The 16853-nt window shown below is 42.1% G+C and overlaps 1 protein-coding gene and 1 long non-coding RNA gene across 14 annotated transcripts in view; one reads left to right on the forward strand and one right to left on the reverse strand.

Annotated features, from left to right (window-relative positions):
* The window catches only part of PDE10A (phosphodiesterase 10A), a 186784-nt gene that overhangs the window by 76196 nt on the left and 93735 nt on the right, over nt 1-16853 (forward strand). The window lies entirely within an intron of this gene.
* Nucleotides 142-7921, reverse strand: LOC310674723. The gene is made up of 3 exons (XR_014509738.1): nt 6773-7921; nt 5695-6384; nt 142-3100 (listed from the first exon to the last, which is right to left on the reverse strand). It is a non-coding gene; the product is annotated as an uncharacterized lncRNA (long non-coding RNA).

Consider the following 16853-nt stretch of genomic DNA (forward strand, 5'->3'; position numbering starts at 1 on the left):
GGTCTAGATCAGCATTTCCCAACCTTGGGCCTCCAGCTGTTTTTGGACTACAACTCCCATAATCCTCAGCTAGCAAGACCAGTGGTCAGGGATGATGGGAATTGTAGTTTGAAAACAGCTGGAGGCCCAAGGTTGGGAAACATTGGTCTAGATAATGCTTCATTTCCAAAAGGAGTCAGTTTTCATGCACCTAGGCACTTCAAACTGTGCAATATTAATATCTGCAACATCCCATCCATTTTCCCATTTAGATTTTGCCTCTGGTCCCACTCACTGGTACGCAGCCTATGATCTCCCTCAGACTGAAAAAAACTTCCCCATCTCTGTGCTATATTAACTAGTCTTAGGTTTAGATGCATTCAGCGGTGAGTGGCATGGAGGTGTGGTGGGGTACACATGGCCTCCTGGCAACGTTGTCATTGTAGCTTACTAGGAGGGGAGAGCTGATGTGGTGAGGAGGGCAGTACTGTGTGGCTGCACTGGTGGGAGGATCAGGAGGCCAGGCATTCCCCAAATCCACTCTGAAGGGTTGGGAGAACCCCTAGAACAGCAGCACACAGGGGAAGGGGAGGGGAGGGACCATTCTTTCTGACAAGCAGAAATGCTGGCACTGATGGAACCATCATAAGGGTGTGACATTGAATTCCTCCAACTGAATCAATTCATGCAGCTGAATGAGTTGAGGTGGTAGAATGGTCTTGACTGTGCCACTTCAGGTTAAAAGTGAGGAATGCCACACAAAACCAAGTGAAAATAGAAAACTAGCCCATGGGGGAGGGCGTTCCTAGTTCAGCACTTAGCCTGCTATGCTAGTTTTTCTGCTTTAATATTGGGAAGCATTAGAAATGTAGACCCTGCAGTCTGAAGTGCAGCAGCCCAGTCTACCACCTAAGAATTAATCTTTCAATAACAGTATCCTATTTTAAAGCACAATATGTCTAGAGTTGAAGGGTGTCTCTTTATGTTTGGGCTGGTTATTTGGTTGCCGTCTATCCTACAGTGGTTTGGCAATGTTTGATTGCTGATAACAATGGCAAAGAGATGAAATGGCAAAAGAAAGTGTGAGTGCTGAGAGCCCCACCGTCTGGCCGAAAAGGCATTTCCTATTGAGAGTATGTTTATTTCTGCATCTGATAGCCTTCCACTTGAAAGAGCTGTGTTTGGTCTAGCTGGATGCTTTTCAGTGAGGGAAGAGTTAAGCCAAGTGACGCACAGTTCAGCTGCCTCGGGTTAAATCCCATGTGCTCGTTTGTTTAGCGAGGCTTGGCTAAATATCTTCTGATGTCTGCAAATGTTGGTTTATACTCGCAGCTTTCATATCTGGTTTATAGTAAGCTCAATAAATTAAACAAAGGGGGAACGTTTCGGATGAAATACAGGGGAAAACAAGTTATAAATGACTCTTGATATTATCCATATGCTTCAGTTAGCCTTGGATGCTTTCACCTTTTGCAAGATTTCTGCCTACTCACCTTGGGTAAATACATGCTCAGAACTGTGGGCTTTCAGACATTAGGAATGCTCCACCACATTCTAGCCACGTTTTCTCCTTGGTTCTTTTCATTTCCCAATTAAGCCCTGTAGCATCTGCTGTGCTCACACCACTGTGGTGTTGGCTCAGAATTCACTATCGGAGAGAAGTTTGTGATTCATTTTCGAAAGATCCTAGGTATAAAATATAGCTTCTTCTTTTGCTGTATGCAAATATCTATTTAGGAGTTTGTTGTTGATGTTAACAGATTTTAAAAAATCTTCTTCTCTGATTTTTATCATTATGATAAAGCTTTATGAAATTTCCATGGGAGTTTTTCTTGGCTCTCTAGTTGGGAAAGGGTGTGGAACACCGTGTCTTTAATTCCCCCTCCCCGCATCATACAATGAACTTGAGAGTTCCCACAGTTGTTTCAGAAACAGCTTACGTAACTCCTGACATGCCAGCCATAGATGACACTATGAAATAGTTGAGCATTCCTTTCTTGCTGTTTTCTCTCCATGGGGATTGCATCATTGGAGCAGGTTTTACAAAACAAACTTCAGGGGAAATGATACATCAGCACATTTTTTGTTGTTCATTTAGCTCTTCTGCCCTTATTTCCCCCCGCCCCACAACCTACTCCCACCTTACCAATTGCCCACAATTTATCTAGTCTTCCAAATACCATTATTGCTGCTCTTTTTCCTTCTACACCAAGTCCAACCGTTACCATAAACTATACATTTTGAACATGGTTGACCAACACAAGTGCACATGAAAATGCATAGTAAAAGTTTTGATGCAATCCTGTACCTTAGCAATAAATTTAGGCTACAACTCATCACCCAGAGTTGAGTAATAGGTAGCAAAATGCAAAAGTTTCATATTAATTGACCCCAGAATTATACTTTTGATGGGTGCTTACAGTTTGCTGTTGCTTTTGCCCTCTCCATATCTGACCTGGCACATAGCCCGTCATGCTAGGCTATGCATGAAAACTACAAAGGATCTATGTGGAAAATTTTGTGTGTGTGATAAAATTACATTTGTTATTGAAGGCATGCCAATATTCCAGATCTGAACCAGTTTAGCTGACATTCCTTCTTCCTGTAAGTGCTCCTGAGAATTGTAGTTTAGTTTGGAAGTAGTCAGGGATTTTATATAGAATATTCTTATTATTGCTATATGCTACAGTTGCCAAGATTCTTTGGGGCAAGCCAAGACAGTTAAAGCAGTATAAAACCTATATAAGGTGATATCTAAACAGGTATGACTGATCCAGATATTTTCCCCTCCAGGAATCCCTTTCGTTGCAAGGCAATCTCATGTTCCTGGTACTCAAAATGGCATACCGGTATTTTATTGCTTGGAAGACACCGTTCCCTTGCATGCTTTTTCACCAGCCCTACTAAAGTCACTGAAGATGAGTAACAAAAATCCCTCGCTGTTCTGCTTGCGCCAGTAGCCATTGGCAGCCTTAAGGCTATCAGCAGAGGATCTTTTGTACTGTGACCTGCTGTAACCTAAAAGACTGATTGATACTAGAGCAGCCATTAGTGAAGATATTTTACCAGGTGACAATCTGATGGTTCTAAATCTGGTAGTAATTTTGAAGTTGCTGAAGGACTTGGAAGGTGCCTAAAGAAGCCAGGGTGGCTATCTAAAGAACTTTTAACTGAGTTAAGATTAAAAAAGGATGTTCGGCCAATTGGTGTTGAAGAAGGATAGAACTTTCTTTATGTACGCTACAACAGCAGCAAGAATACTTATCGCGAAGTACTGGAAGACACAAGAATTACCCACTTTGGAAGAATGGCAGATGAAGGTGATGGACTATATGGAATTGGCGGAAATGACTGGCAGAATCCGAAACCAGGGAGAAGAGTTGGTGGGAGAAGATTGGAAGAAATTTAAAGACTATTTACAGAAATACTATAAAATTAATGAATGTTAGAATGATGTTGGATTGAGGTTAAAGGGTTATTAGTAATAATGGGATGAAGGAATATGGAAAAATGGAAGGTTAATAGACGAAAAACTAAAGGTATAATATATAAAGATCAAGATAAGGATAAGGTAGAGGGAAGGGATTTGCTGAATAAATAATTGAACTGGAATACAGAGAGGGGAGGTGTGGGGAGGTCCAGGAAATAAGCAAATGCAAGAAACATTATGAAAATTGAATTGTTTTTTATTTTTTTTATTTTTGTATTTCTTTTTTTTCCCTTATGTGAAAATCTTAATAAAAGATTATATATATAAAAAAAGATTAAAAAAGGATGTGTACAAAAAATGGAAAAGGGGGGAAACCACCAAAGAGGAATTCAAACAAATAGCCAGCACATGTAGACACAAAGTCAGAAAAGCTAAAGCACAGATTGAACTCAGGCTTGCTAGAGAGGTTAAAAGCAACAAAAAAGGCTTTTATGGGTATGTCCGTAGCAAAAGGAAGAACAAAGAAACAGTGGGGTCACTCAGAGGAGAAGATGGTGAAATGCAAACAGGGGACACAGAAAGGGCTGAACTCCTCAATGCCTTCTTTGCCTCAGTCTTCTTCGATAAGGAAAACAATGCCCGACCTGAAGAATTTGGAGCAAATGATTCAGCAGAGGAAACACAGCCCAGAATAACTAAGGAGATAGTACAAGAATACTTGGCTAGTTTAGATGTATTCAAGTCTCCAGGGCCAGATGAACTGCATCCAAGAGTATTAAAAGAACTGGCAGATGTGATCTCAGAACCACTGGCAGTCATCTTTGAGAATTCCTGGAGAACAGGCGAAGTCCCGGCAGACTGGAGGAGGGCAAATGTTGTTCCTATTTTCAAAAAGGGGGAAAGAGAGGACCCAAATAATTATCGCCCAGTCAGTCTGACATCAATACCAGGCAAGATTCTGGAGCAGATCATTAAGCAAACAGTCTGTGAGCACCTAGAAAGGAATGCTGTGATCACCAATAGTCAGCATGGATTTCTGAAAAATAAGTCATGTCAGACTAACCTGATCTAATTTTTTGACAGAATTACAAGCCTGGTAGATGAAGGGAACGCAGTGGATGTAGCCTACCTTGATTTCAGCAAGGCATTTGACAAGGTGCCCCATGATATTCTTGTAAAGAAGCTGGTAAAATGCGGTCTTGACTATGCTACCACTCAGTGGATTTGTAACTGGCTGGCTGACCGAACCTAAAGGGTGCTCATCAATGGTTCCTCTTCATCCTGGAGAAGAGTGACTAGTGGGGTGCCACAGGGTTCTGTCTTGGGCCTGGTCTTATTCAAAATCTTTATCAACGACTTGGATGATGGACTCAAGGGCATCCTGATCAAATTTGCAGATGACACCAAACTGGGAGGGGTGGCTAACACCCCAGAGGACAGGAACACACTTCAAAACGACCTTGACAGATTAGAGAACTGGGCCAAAACAAACAAGATGAACTTTAACAGGGAGAAATGTAAAGTATTGCACTTGGGCAAAAAATATATGAGAGGCACAAATACAAGATGGGTGACACCTGTACAAGATGGGTGAGAGCAGTACATGTGAAAAGGATCTAGGAGTCTTGGTTGACCACAAACTTGACATGAGCCAACAGTGTGACGCGGCAGCTAAAAAAGCCAATGCAATTCTGGGCTGCATCAATAGGAGTATAGCATCTAGATCAAGGGAAGTAATAGTGCCACTGTATTCTGCTCTGGTCAGACCTCACCTGGAGTACTGTGTCCAGTTCTGGGCACCACAGTTCAAGAAGGACACTGACAAACTGGAACGTGTCTAGAGGAGGGCAACCAAAATGGTCAAAGGCCTGGAAACGATGCCTTATGAGGAACGGTTAAGGGAGCTGGGCATGTTTAGCCTGGAGAAGAGGAGGTTAAGGGGTGATATGATAGCCATGTTCAAATATATAAAAGGATGTCACATAGAGGAGGGAGAAAGGTTGTTTTCTGCTGCTCCAGAGAAGCGGACACGGAGCAATGGATCCAAACTACAAGAAAGAAGATTCCACCTAAACATTAGGAAGAACTTCCTGACAGTAAGAGCTGTTCGACAGTGGAATTTGCTGCCAAGGAGTGTGGTGGAGTCTCCTTCTTTGGAGGTCTTTAAGCAGAGGCTTGACAACCATATGTCAGGAGTGCTCTGATGGTGTTTCCTGCTTGGCAGGGGGTTGGACTCGATGGCCCTTGTGGTCTATTCCAACTCTAGGATTCTATGATTCTATGACTTGTGCACTAAAATGGCATCTGTCTACCCACCTATTTATTTATTGAATATTTTTGTAAGCACATCATCTAAATATATTCAAAGAACCAACAGTTCCTTTTGTAGATGGAAGGGTGAGCATTTAAATGACATGTCACTCCTCCATAAGCAGTGAAACATTCAAAAATGCAGTTGATACGTTTTAAACTATATCACGAATCGCAATGCTTCAGCTCCAGAACAGTACAATTAATTAGTACATCAATCTTCCAGTCCAATCCACAGAGACGTGCATATATAGACGCTCACGTTATTTTCTGAGTTTCCATTCAGCCGCTCCCCCAACCATGCCTCTAAACTGCATTTTAAACTCCCTTGCGGGTGGTGCTTAGGGCTAGAGCTGCTTGCTGAAAGGACACCATGAGTTCACCAAGAACGTTTCTTTAACAGTTGTTCATGTCCGCAACTCCTTAACTATTTTTTAGCTTTGGAAACAGAGTGCTGCTAAATTCAGAATGCACAAAATAAACTAAGTTCTTGCATCTATGAATTTATGCCTACAAGTCCTACATGTCAATAAATTGTGCCTCACAATAAGCAAAAATAATACAAATTGCACCAGTATAGGATTGCCAGCTTACCTGGGATTGATCATGTTGTGTCCAGTGCTTTCCCCCCATAAAATAAAATGTTTAGGGGTACTCTCATTTTCCTACTCATATTGTTGTTGTTTAGTCGTTCAGTCGTGTCCGACTCTTCATGACCCCATGGACCAGAGCACGCCAGGCACTCCTGTCTTCCACTGCCTCCCGCAGTTTGGTCAAGTTCATGTTTGAAGCTTCGAGAACAATGTCTAACCATCTCATCCTCTGTCGTCCCCTTCTCCTTGTGCCCTCCATCTTTCCCAACATCAGGGTCTTTTCCAGTGAGTCTTCTCTTCTCATGAGGTGGCCAAAGTATTGGAGCCTCAGCTTCACGATCTGTCCTTCCAGTGAGCACTCAGGGCTGATTTCCTTAAGAATGGATGCGTTTGATCTTCTTGCAGTCCATGGGACTCTCAAGAGTCTCCTCCAGCACCATAATTCAAAATATTGAAATACTGCTATTCATATTGAAATACTGCTAAACCTAGATTCACAAAATGTTTAGGGGTATGCTTACCCCTGCGTCCCCCCAGAAAAAAAGCACTGGTTGTGTCCATAGCTGTTTAGAATAGAAGTGGCCCTTGCTAGGCCAAGAAAGATGTGCCAGCATAGGTTGGTAATCCTAGAAATGGTAGAGGCCTGCTATATTATTTTCAGACAGTCAGTGAAGTCCTGCAAAATAATCCAATATATCTGAGTTATTTCTGCACAAGAACCAAAGGAATAGTGGCATTCCTATAGTGTTGTCAGGGGCCTGTGGGTATGTGTTGGGTGCTCCTTTGGATTCATGTGGGAACATGACTATCTTCTATCTGCACTGTGTTGCTTTCAATGGGACATATGCTTGGCTGCACATTGAAATCTACATCTGCATTCAGATTCTGGTGTGACTAGAGATGGACTCAGGTACTGTAGATTTTATCCCTGGCAGAAGGCAAAGTCAGAAAGCTCCAATTCCTCTTTCAGGAATATCTAAGTTTGGGCTGCTCACTGACCCTTCAGAGTGGATGAAAATGCTGCTGTGCATTTGACGGGGAGTTAGTCTGAAGGTCAGGTCAGGGATTCCTTATAGCCCTGTGACTCTTGGTTCTTAGACTAAAGTTTAGTAACGAGAGGGTTAATGGGATTGGTGGAGGTTATCTTGAAGAATCTGGCAGGGTGGTCAAGTGGTCTGCTTCCAATAAGGAGATGTCTCAACGAATGGGCCATTTGGAAATTGTGGGAAAAGATGTCATTGTATTTGGTTTTGGGAACAGCCTGAATAAAAGGTGAGAGTTGTACAATTTCTTCTGAGCTCTGAGGGACCTTGGGTTATCCCTAATGGGGGAGCAGGTTCTGTTGGAATGTTAACGCAGAGAGTCTTCCACTTACGCTCAGCCTTTACGGATGTGTAAATAGACTTTATAGCAAAAAAATGCCGGAAGCCTTCAGTGACCTCATTCCTAATGAAATGGAGCCCTAGGTGAATGCTTCCCCCCGCCCCGAAAATTTTAACTGCTCAGAAGTAGGGTGTCCACGTGTAACAATGCTTTCTGATTACTGGCAGTTAATTTAACCCAGTAGTATAGGAAGTTTTCTTATGAAAAACAAAGTCATTTAAAAAAATTAAAGTCATGCCCCAATAACTATCAATATTTCTGGCTGGCCCATCCATTCTGGTCTTGACTGCTGCAGCCTCAGAACCTGTCATTCTCTGCATGCTTTCAAAGTTGCTTAAGATTTTGTTGCTGCTACTCAGGACCACTGCCTTTCTTATTACTGTTGTCACAGTCATGCCCCATGAAAACAGTGAAATCTATAGAAAATAATGTTAACATACAGCTAAACAACAGCAAACATTTTTTTAAACCCCTCACATATTTTGAGGTTAAAGTAGGTCAGTACCTTTTCCCTATAGAAATGTAATTTTATATTTTAACAGTGTCAGTTGACTCTACTGCACTAATTTAAAATGGCTCCTGGGCCTGGCTAGTTTAGATATTTCAGATGCCTCTTCTCTTAATCATTTCCCGCTTAGTATGAAATTGTTTCATTCTTCTGCATGCAGCTCCCTTGCCTCAATTCATCATACTAATAGTTTTAGGCTTTACTTTCTAAGGCTTTTATTTCACAGTTCCTTAAACAATGTGGCTCAAACTCAAAATGGCTTCTCAGCTGTTCTGGAAAAGTATAAATGTATGCCCTTTGAAGAAAGAAAACCTATTTATTCACCAATTATATTTATTCCACTTTGGACTTTGAATGTCATAATTGTCTGTGTACCCACACCATCTTTATTCCTTTACTCAGTGTTTTCTCTGCTCAAGAGAGTTTGCTTTTGTCGTCCCCACCCCGGGAGCCATTGTTTCAATATAACATGTATAGGGATGAGAGATATGACTGTGATGTGCTCTCCCAATGATATAGACCTCTTTTGACAATTCAGCTGCTGCAGCATTCTGGGACAGGGAACTGCGTAGGCCTGTCCTGTGTAGGGTGTCACAAAAGAGATATCGTTCAAAATAAAAGGACAAAAAAGGGATGTTAACTGGCATAAAATTTTCATATGTTCATTTATATGTATTGGTGCATATATATATATCTCACAAATAAATAGTTAAAACAAAAGCAACTAAACAATAACCTCTGTCATCTTGCATATCTTACATCAATAACAATATTGCAAAATACAGATGGCAACATACTGCCATAAAGAAATCAAAGTCAGATTGCCTCTTTTTATTAGCTCTGCTCCTAAACAATGAACAGCAACTTCATACACAAGAATCTAGCAGGTAATGTTTTTCGCACCACTTATCTCAACACCAGGAAAAGTGTCACTAAATTTCTGTTCTCGGTTTGCTCCTAACATCACAGAAGCAGGGGCTGTGAACCAATAGATAAAATGTGGTGGTGGTGGTGATGGAATAATATCTTGATGGAATAAGTGTTTTAAATTGATCAAAGGGAAGTGTCCAGTATTGGTGGGCCTCCCTGGGGACAGAGTTGAAGTTCAATTGGAGCCACAACAGAAAAGACCCTGTCTTACATACGGTACTTGCTGATTTAATATTATGGAATCTGAAGTACGTCTCTTAATGGGCAGGAGAATGCATGCATCATTTTCAAATAAGTATAGTTTTTCTGCTGGTGCATTCTTGCCTGTAAAATCCATCTTTCTGGTGAAAATATTCATCTGTTTATTAACGTCACTCTTAATTGCTTGGAGGATTCACTGCTGAGTAATGCAAGGCATTTCCTTCCTGCTTATGAAAAGCATATAAACAAACCTTCAGGGTGTCCCCCCCCATTAATGGATGAAAACAGCATTTAAAACTGTTTTTCTGCTACAACTTGTTTGAGAGAAGCTGTGCAAGTCTACCATTTAATTTCTCAAAGCTGTCTGTTCTGTTGCCAAACATGTGTGCTATGCAAATGCATACAAACAGAAAGCATATTTTCCATAGCTCTGTAGTCATCACAGAACAAGCATCCCGCTTTCTCATTAAAATGGCACTATGTGGACTGTTAGTAGACGAACAGAATGGATTTGGTTCCTTGTGATACCAATTCTTTCCAAGCGAAAAGTGTAACAATTGCTACTTGTAGGAAGAGCGTTGACAAAAACAGGGGGCCAGACTTAGCTAAACTAAATAGTTCATGATTCAAAGCATTTTCCCACCAAAGAGCCAGCGTGGTGTAGTGGTTAGAGTGTTGGACTAGGATCTGAGAGGCCTGGGTTCAAATCCCCATTCAGCCAAAAAGCTCACTGGGTGTCTGGGCCACCCACTCGCTTTCAGCTAAACCTACCTCACAGGATAGTGTTGAGGATGAAATGAGAAGGAGAAGTATGTGTGCCATCTTGAGCTCCTTGAAGAAAAAGTGAGAAATAAAGGCAGTAAACAGTACAACAAATCACAGCATGGTATGAATTGTCGCCATCGCTACCACCACTGAGGGTGGCTGGGGAAGCCTTCCAAACCTTCCACTGCCACTAGAAGGAAGCGGGCATTTCAGGAAGTGTACTTCTGTGAACAGCAATGTGGGACAAAGGGAGAGAAAGACTTTCTTGTCTTCATTCCTTTCTCCTCGGTGCATGGCGGCGGCAGCAGCAGCAGCAGCAGCAGGATCTTGGGCCTGGGGCGACTTGTGAGGGGAGAGGAGATTGGCAATGTGTCAATAGCAGGGTAGATGGTGTGAGGGTAGTGGGTAGGTGGGGATGTGGGAGGTAAAAGAGCTGTGAGGGATGGGGTTTTGGCGGTGATCTGTAAAGGGAGAGGGTGGGTGGTTGATGGAGGGTGGGCAGGTTACGTGAGCATGCGCAACCCCTGACAATAGTAATGTTTTTAATATAGTGCCATCTATATACATGTCACATTACACTGAAAAGATATAGAAGGTCTGTAACCACAGGATTACAGTCTATAATAGAGTGGTACCTCTGGTTACGAACTTAATTCGTTCTGGAGGTCCGTTCTTAATCTCAAACCATTCTTAACCTGAGGTACCACTTTAGCTAATGGGGCCTCCCGTTGCCACCATGCCGCCGCACGATTTCTGTTCTCATCCTGAGGTAAAGTTCTTAACCCGAGGTAAAGTTCTTAACTTCCAGGTTAGCGGAGTCTGTAACCCAAGGTACCACTGTACAGTGAAATAACAGAGGAAGGAGGAAATTGAGGTATGGGTAGGCAGGGGGATTAAATTGCAGGCGTCCCTCCACTGGCACCCAATCAACATGCACATGACTGCATATATGTGCAGCACTGGGAAATAAATAAATAAATAAATAAATAAATAGTTCTCTAGTCTTCAGCCAGCCTCAGAGCTCAGATATTTTGGTCTGGAGAGTGGGAGAGAGAGCTGGAGAGCACATGGGTGCTCGGAGACTTTTTTTAGAGGGTGCTCCTCACTTTACACAATTTCACTTATGCGCGTGGGAAGGTAACCACCATGTAAGGGGGGAGGGGAATGGGACGCCTTATGTGATTGCTTCAATTAATGTGTGCTTTGGCTTAGTTACAATAGGAACTAAGGGTTTTGAGGCTGGACTTAAAAAACAAATTAAAGAGGTGGTCCATGTGGAGGCCGTTTGGTGGGCAGTTCTTAACATACGAAACTGCTAAGGGGAAATGGGCAGAGTCAGGGAGTAGGAGATCTTTGGATGGATGAAGGAGCTGGACGAGCAAATGTCACAGGAAGCAGTAGGAAATACGTGGAGGGAAATAAAGGATGGGCAAAGCTACAGAGGGTTAATGCTGTATTGGATCAAGTCCTCTGTGCAGCACATAGATGGTCATTTAGGACTCTGATTTCATAAGTCAGAATTTCCCACAGAGGATCTGCTTGTGCCTATTACCAAACTGAACAATGCACAGAGCAACAAACCAAGGATGGACTGTTCTTAAACCATTTATGGTGTATTATATTTAAGGGGCAGGGGAATGCAGTAACTAGGGGGGGGGGGGAGACAGAAACAAGTACCAAAAGTTCCTTGCTCATATTGGCCTCACATTACATGGAGAAGCATAAAAGTGGGAAGCCTGTTTGCTTTGTACATCTTCTGGCACGTCCCATGGCTTGTTCATTTGTAACTGAACAGATCAGTAAGCTGTAAATATAGCAACAGTGCAACAGAAATCCTCCTGCTTCTTTGTTCAGCACGCCTCATCATCTGGCAAAGAGACAATGGAGATTCGTGGAAAAAGAAATTTCATTCTGACGTTCAGCATTTAAAATGGTAAGTGATTTTTTTGTCAGGCAGAACAATTAACATGCAAGCCCTCGTGGCAGAACACCTCCCCCCACAACCTTGGCGTAGCAACTCTCAAGCCTCTGACAAGCAGTGCATACCAGGGAGAAGATGGGCAGATGTAGCAGCCAGGGCCATGATCCTGGAGAAATGGAAACTTGGCCTAGACCTGGTCTGCCTTCCATAGTCTTAGGCCAATGGAGCTAGAAGAAGTTGGGAAGGTATGCAGAAGGTACGGCCCAGGAGGACGGAAGGACAGAACTTCCATCTTCAAAGAGAACCAATAGGTCCCTTCTTTTGCTGGGCAGGCAAAACAGTCAGTCGACGCAAGGAAGAAATGGGGGCACAAGAGCTCAGTGCTTCTTGGAAGACTGAAACTCCAGACAGAGGGAAGGTTTGCAGGTAGAGAACCAATCTCAGAAAACTGGGGGTCTTGGAGAGGAATCCAGAGCTGCCAAAGGAAAGCAGAACCCTGCACCTAAGAAGAAACCAATCTGAGAATAATTGCTTTCTTGCATTTTGCACTTCTTATGTTTCATTTGTTTGTGGAGGCACTACTGGGTAGAGGGCAGGGATGGGCAAATCTGACCATTTTAATTTCTCATCTGTAAAATTTGTCAAACAGTTTGCTACATAATGCCATCACTTTGTTCATCATGAAAACCAAACAGGGCTTCAAGTGTGAATTTTGCCTAATGTAAAACAATTTTGTGTGCAAATCTGCACACTATACACATTTTTGCAACGCACATTTCACATTTTTGTATGTTATTTGCACTAATAGCTGCATTTCTAAGCCAGGTGAGGGTAGCCGATGGGTTTCAAACCCTTCGTGAGTTAGGGACTTCCTCTCTGTGTGAACACTGGCTCTGGCAGATTGAGCAGACGAGACCAATAGTGGGTCCAGTGGTCAAGAAGGTGGTTTCTTCACATGCTGTAGAGGGAAATGCATGGCAGATGGGAAACTCTAATCCTAAACCTCCGCTGCCTTGTGGGACATATTCGGGATAAGAAAAGGCTAAGGAGTAAACTCTATAGAAATCCAGAGGGGAGCCCTAAGATGTTTGGATGGCATCTTGTACGCCTTCTTCCGGCAACTGCTGCAGCCAAGCTGGTGTCAGACGCATTGCTCTGCTTTCCTTTGGGCCATATCAGTGAGGCCAAGAGAGGGGTCTTGTCGTCTGGGCTGCCCAAGACCTCCATACACACTGCCCTGACTTGCATCCCAGAGCAGTGCCGGATTTACGTATAAGCTAAACAAGCTATAGCTTAGGTCCCACTCTCTTGGACCCCCTGGATGTACATTTCCAAAATATAACAATTACTTTGATAAAATACATATTTTGTTATGTGCAAATGGCTGTAGATACCTATAAGGTCCATAAATTACCATATAGAAACAGTGACAATTTGTTGTTGACAAAGGACAGCTGGACATATAAAGGCCCCCATTACCTTCAGTAGCTTAGGGCCTCATCAACCTAAATCCCAGAGTGGTCACTTTGGTGCTGCTAATACAGCAATTTGACATCAACCGCAGAGGTGCGTTCCAGTCTCTCTCTCTCTCGAGAGAGAGACAGGTAACAACAACAACAACAACAAGCTGCATTTTTGTGCACATTTAACCCAAGTATCTGTAATTTTTGTACACACTACCTGGCTGGAGAACTGCATTTTAAAATTCAGATAACTGCAAATTTTGACGGGTTTCTGTGTTTCACATCACATTTATTTCGGAAAGTGTGAATTCCTTCAGAAAGTTTGCCTTTAAATGCAAATTGATTTGAATTTCTCCTCCTTATCTAGAAAAAGGCTGGTATCTAATCACTGGCACCTAATTTTGGGGATTAGTGTAGGGCCCTGGGTGTCATTGGGAGCCCCAATACTGCTGCACAAGAGCTATCAGATGTTTTTCTGCTTCTCATTCATTTGTCCCCTGTAATGCTTTCAGCAAAATATAGCCAAGTCTGAGCTATATATACAGTAGAAGGAGGGTGATAGCTTTACAAAAATTATCAAAAACATTTTGATTCTACATTTGTGTATGAAATCTTTCTGTAGTTGCTTAGATGACAGAGCAAAATTCCACTCAATTTACTTATCTAAAAATATATGGTAGTGTGTTGAAAGCCTGTTTTTACCAAAGCAATACATAAAATTTGCCATTTGAAACAAGATACATTCCACTGGGACCATGACTAAGGATGACTTCACATGACCACTTTGTACAATAGTTGATTTCGTATAAAATAGTTGATTCGTATAAACATAGTTTGAAACGAGCAGATTTTAATGTGCAGTAAAAGCATAGGTTGAGCACCAATGTTAGTCATTCTCAGAGTAATCCCACTGAAATCATTGGGTCTACTCTGAGTATACCTTAATTGCTTATCATCTGAAATCAATATTTTAATTATTTCTTATATTAATATATGCAGTTTTTCATAATGTAAAAGCAGAAAAGTAGCTAATCTTACTAATACTGACTCCACTTTATGTAGCTGGTAGACTGTAATGGATCCGAGCTGGCATATATTGTTTCCTTCTTAAAAGTGTTTCCAGCTTCTTGCCATGAAGCCATAGTTAGGATTAGTATTGTACTGGCAGGCTCAGGTGGAGGAGGAAGAGGAAGAAATTGGAGGGGGGAGCTGAATGGTAGGAGCTTGAGTTGGAGGATCTACTCTTTCTATCCTGATTTCAGCTCCTTTGGAAGGGGGAGCCGAGAGCCTCAGCCAGTGCTAGGGAGGGCTTTGATCAGCTGAAGTAGGAGGCTGAACAAGACACAGCAGTGACTGAACAGGAGTCTGAAGGTGAGGGTACAGCCTTGTCACTTAGAACCATACACCATCTTTGCAGATGGGAGCAGAGCCACACATCCTGATGAAGCAGGCACTTCATCTACAAAAACTTGGCAAGATGGGTGGGGAAACTCCTTGGGACATCTTCATTGCTTCCATCTAGTTCTGAATTTCTTGCCCTGCTCTTGAGCTCCTGAATCGTGACTCCTGAGCACTGTGCTTGCTGCTGAGCCCATGCTGCTACTTGCCTGAACAAAGAGTTCTTTCTTACTTATGAGTAAGGTCCTTTGCCTGTGTGCTTTGAATGGAAACCAGGACGCTTCTGTTCGGAATATGAAACCCAGGATTGAGTCCCTTCTTCTTGGGGAACAGTGTAGGTAGTGGAATAGGGCAGATGAAATCAAATACTTTTCATAATTAACCCAAGTGTTTTGACATACTGTGATTATAAAAGGAAAAACAGTTTTATTTTGCTTGCCAAATGTCCTTGTTCAACACTAGTAATTTGAGAGCAGTACTCATGATGAACAGGATGAACTCAGGCCATGCTCATACAAACTAAAAGAAAACAGGATCAATATTAAAGGGTGATTTAGAACAAGTAACACTTCAGAGCAGTGTTTCTCAAGAGTGGGTTTTGTGCCACTTTTAGGTAGGCCTCAGTGCTGAGGGCATCCTTACTTATCTGCCTTGTCCCCTAACTGTACTGTAGCTTTTTGGCTGAACTAATGCCAGCAGCAGCAGTTTGTTGCCTGCTGAGTAAAGGTGGCCAGGAGACAGAGAAGGTGTTTTTTTTCGTGTGGGGTGGGTGGGTGTTTCTCTTATTGGAGGGGAAAGGACCGGGAGAGTAGTTGAAAAAATTAGAAAGTGTAGTTAAAAATTAATATAAAAAATTAAAATATTAATAAAGTGGAAATAGAAAGGATGGGGATAATAGAGGAAAACTGTTACAAGGGGAAGAAAGGAATGTAAAAGACCAAGGGAGGAGGAGCGATATAAACTGGCAGGTTTTTTGGGGGGAAGGAATAAGTTATAAGTTGAGTGTGAATGGAGAATTGGTAAAAATTACAGGAGATGGGTAAAAAATACTTTGAACGGACACCTGGGATTTGGAAGGGGGAAATGTGAAAGGAAAGGCCTTCTCCATTTAGAGTCTCTGAATCAACAATTTATGCCTAAAATGGGGGTGGGAGCCTGAGTCATAATAGCTCTAGAGAAATGTTTGTACTTTGAGGAAAGCTGAGCTATGGAACTCCGTGTCACAAGGAAAATGTTACAGCTGAAAACAAAACCAAAAACCAAAAACACAATTTCCAAAAATGGATTAGATAGCAGTAAAAAGTGCTGCCAGGAATTGCCAGTTGATTATGCCGAACTCTGCTTACACCTGCCACCCTTTTGTGACTGGTGGACCTCACTAACTTTTAGCCATGTCAGGTATATGCTGGAGGCAGAAGGTTTGAGAACCTCTGCTTTAGAACAATATGTTGAATAGGTGCTATTGATGAAACTCAGTGTCTATGTTAACTGACTAGCTAACGTCATTTGTATACCAGCCAATAAACAATGTTCTCTGGGTGATTAACAATAAAAGAGAAAAACCATAAAAACAAACAGAACCCTGAAAACCAAACATTATAAAATCCCAGCAGAAAACTACATAAATGAGACCATCAGCAGCAGCAGCAAGTAGAAGCAGATAAAAACTCTGAAAGTCTTAAATTGATATTTAAAATGCTTGGGAAAATAGGTTTTCACCTGGTAATGAAAATGCTATATACCTCGGTTTACGAACCTAATCCGTTCCGGAAGTCTGTTCTTAAACTAAAACCATTCTTAAACTGAGGTGTGCTTTCCCTAATGAGGCCTCCCACTGCCAGTGCCCCTCCACCATTTGGATTCTGTTCTTAGACCGAGGTAAAGTTTGCAAAGCGGGACACTACTTCTGGTTTTGCAGAGTTCATAAACCTAATAGTTCATAAACAGGGCTGTTCTTAAACTGAGGTACCAC

Source organism: Podarcis tiliguerta, assembly GCF_965153285.1.
Source record: "Podarcis tiliguerta genome assembly, chromosome: 3".
In the NCBI taxonomy this organism is placed as follows: domain Eukaryota; kingdom Metazoa; phylum Chordata; class Lepidosauria; order Squamata; family Lacertidae; genus Podarcis; species Podarcis tiliguerta.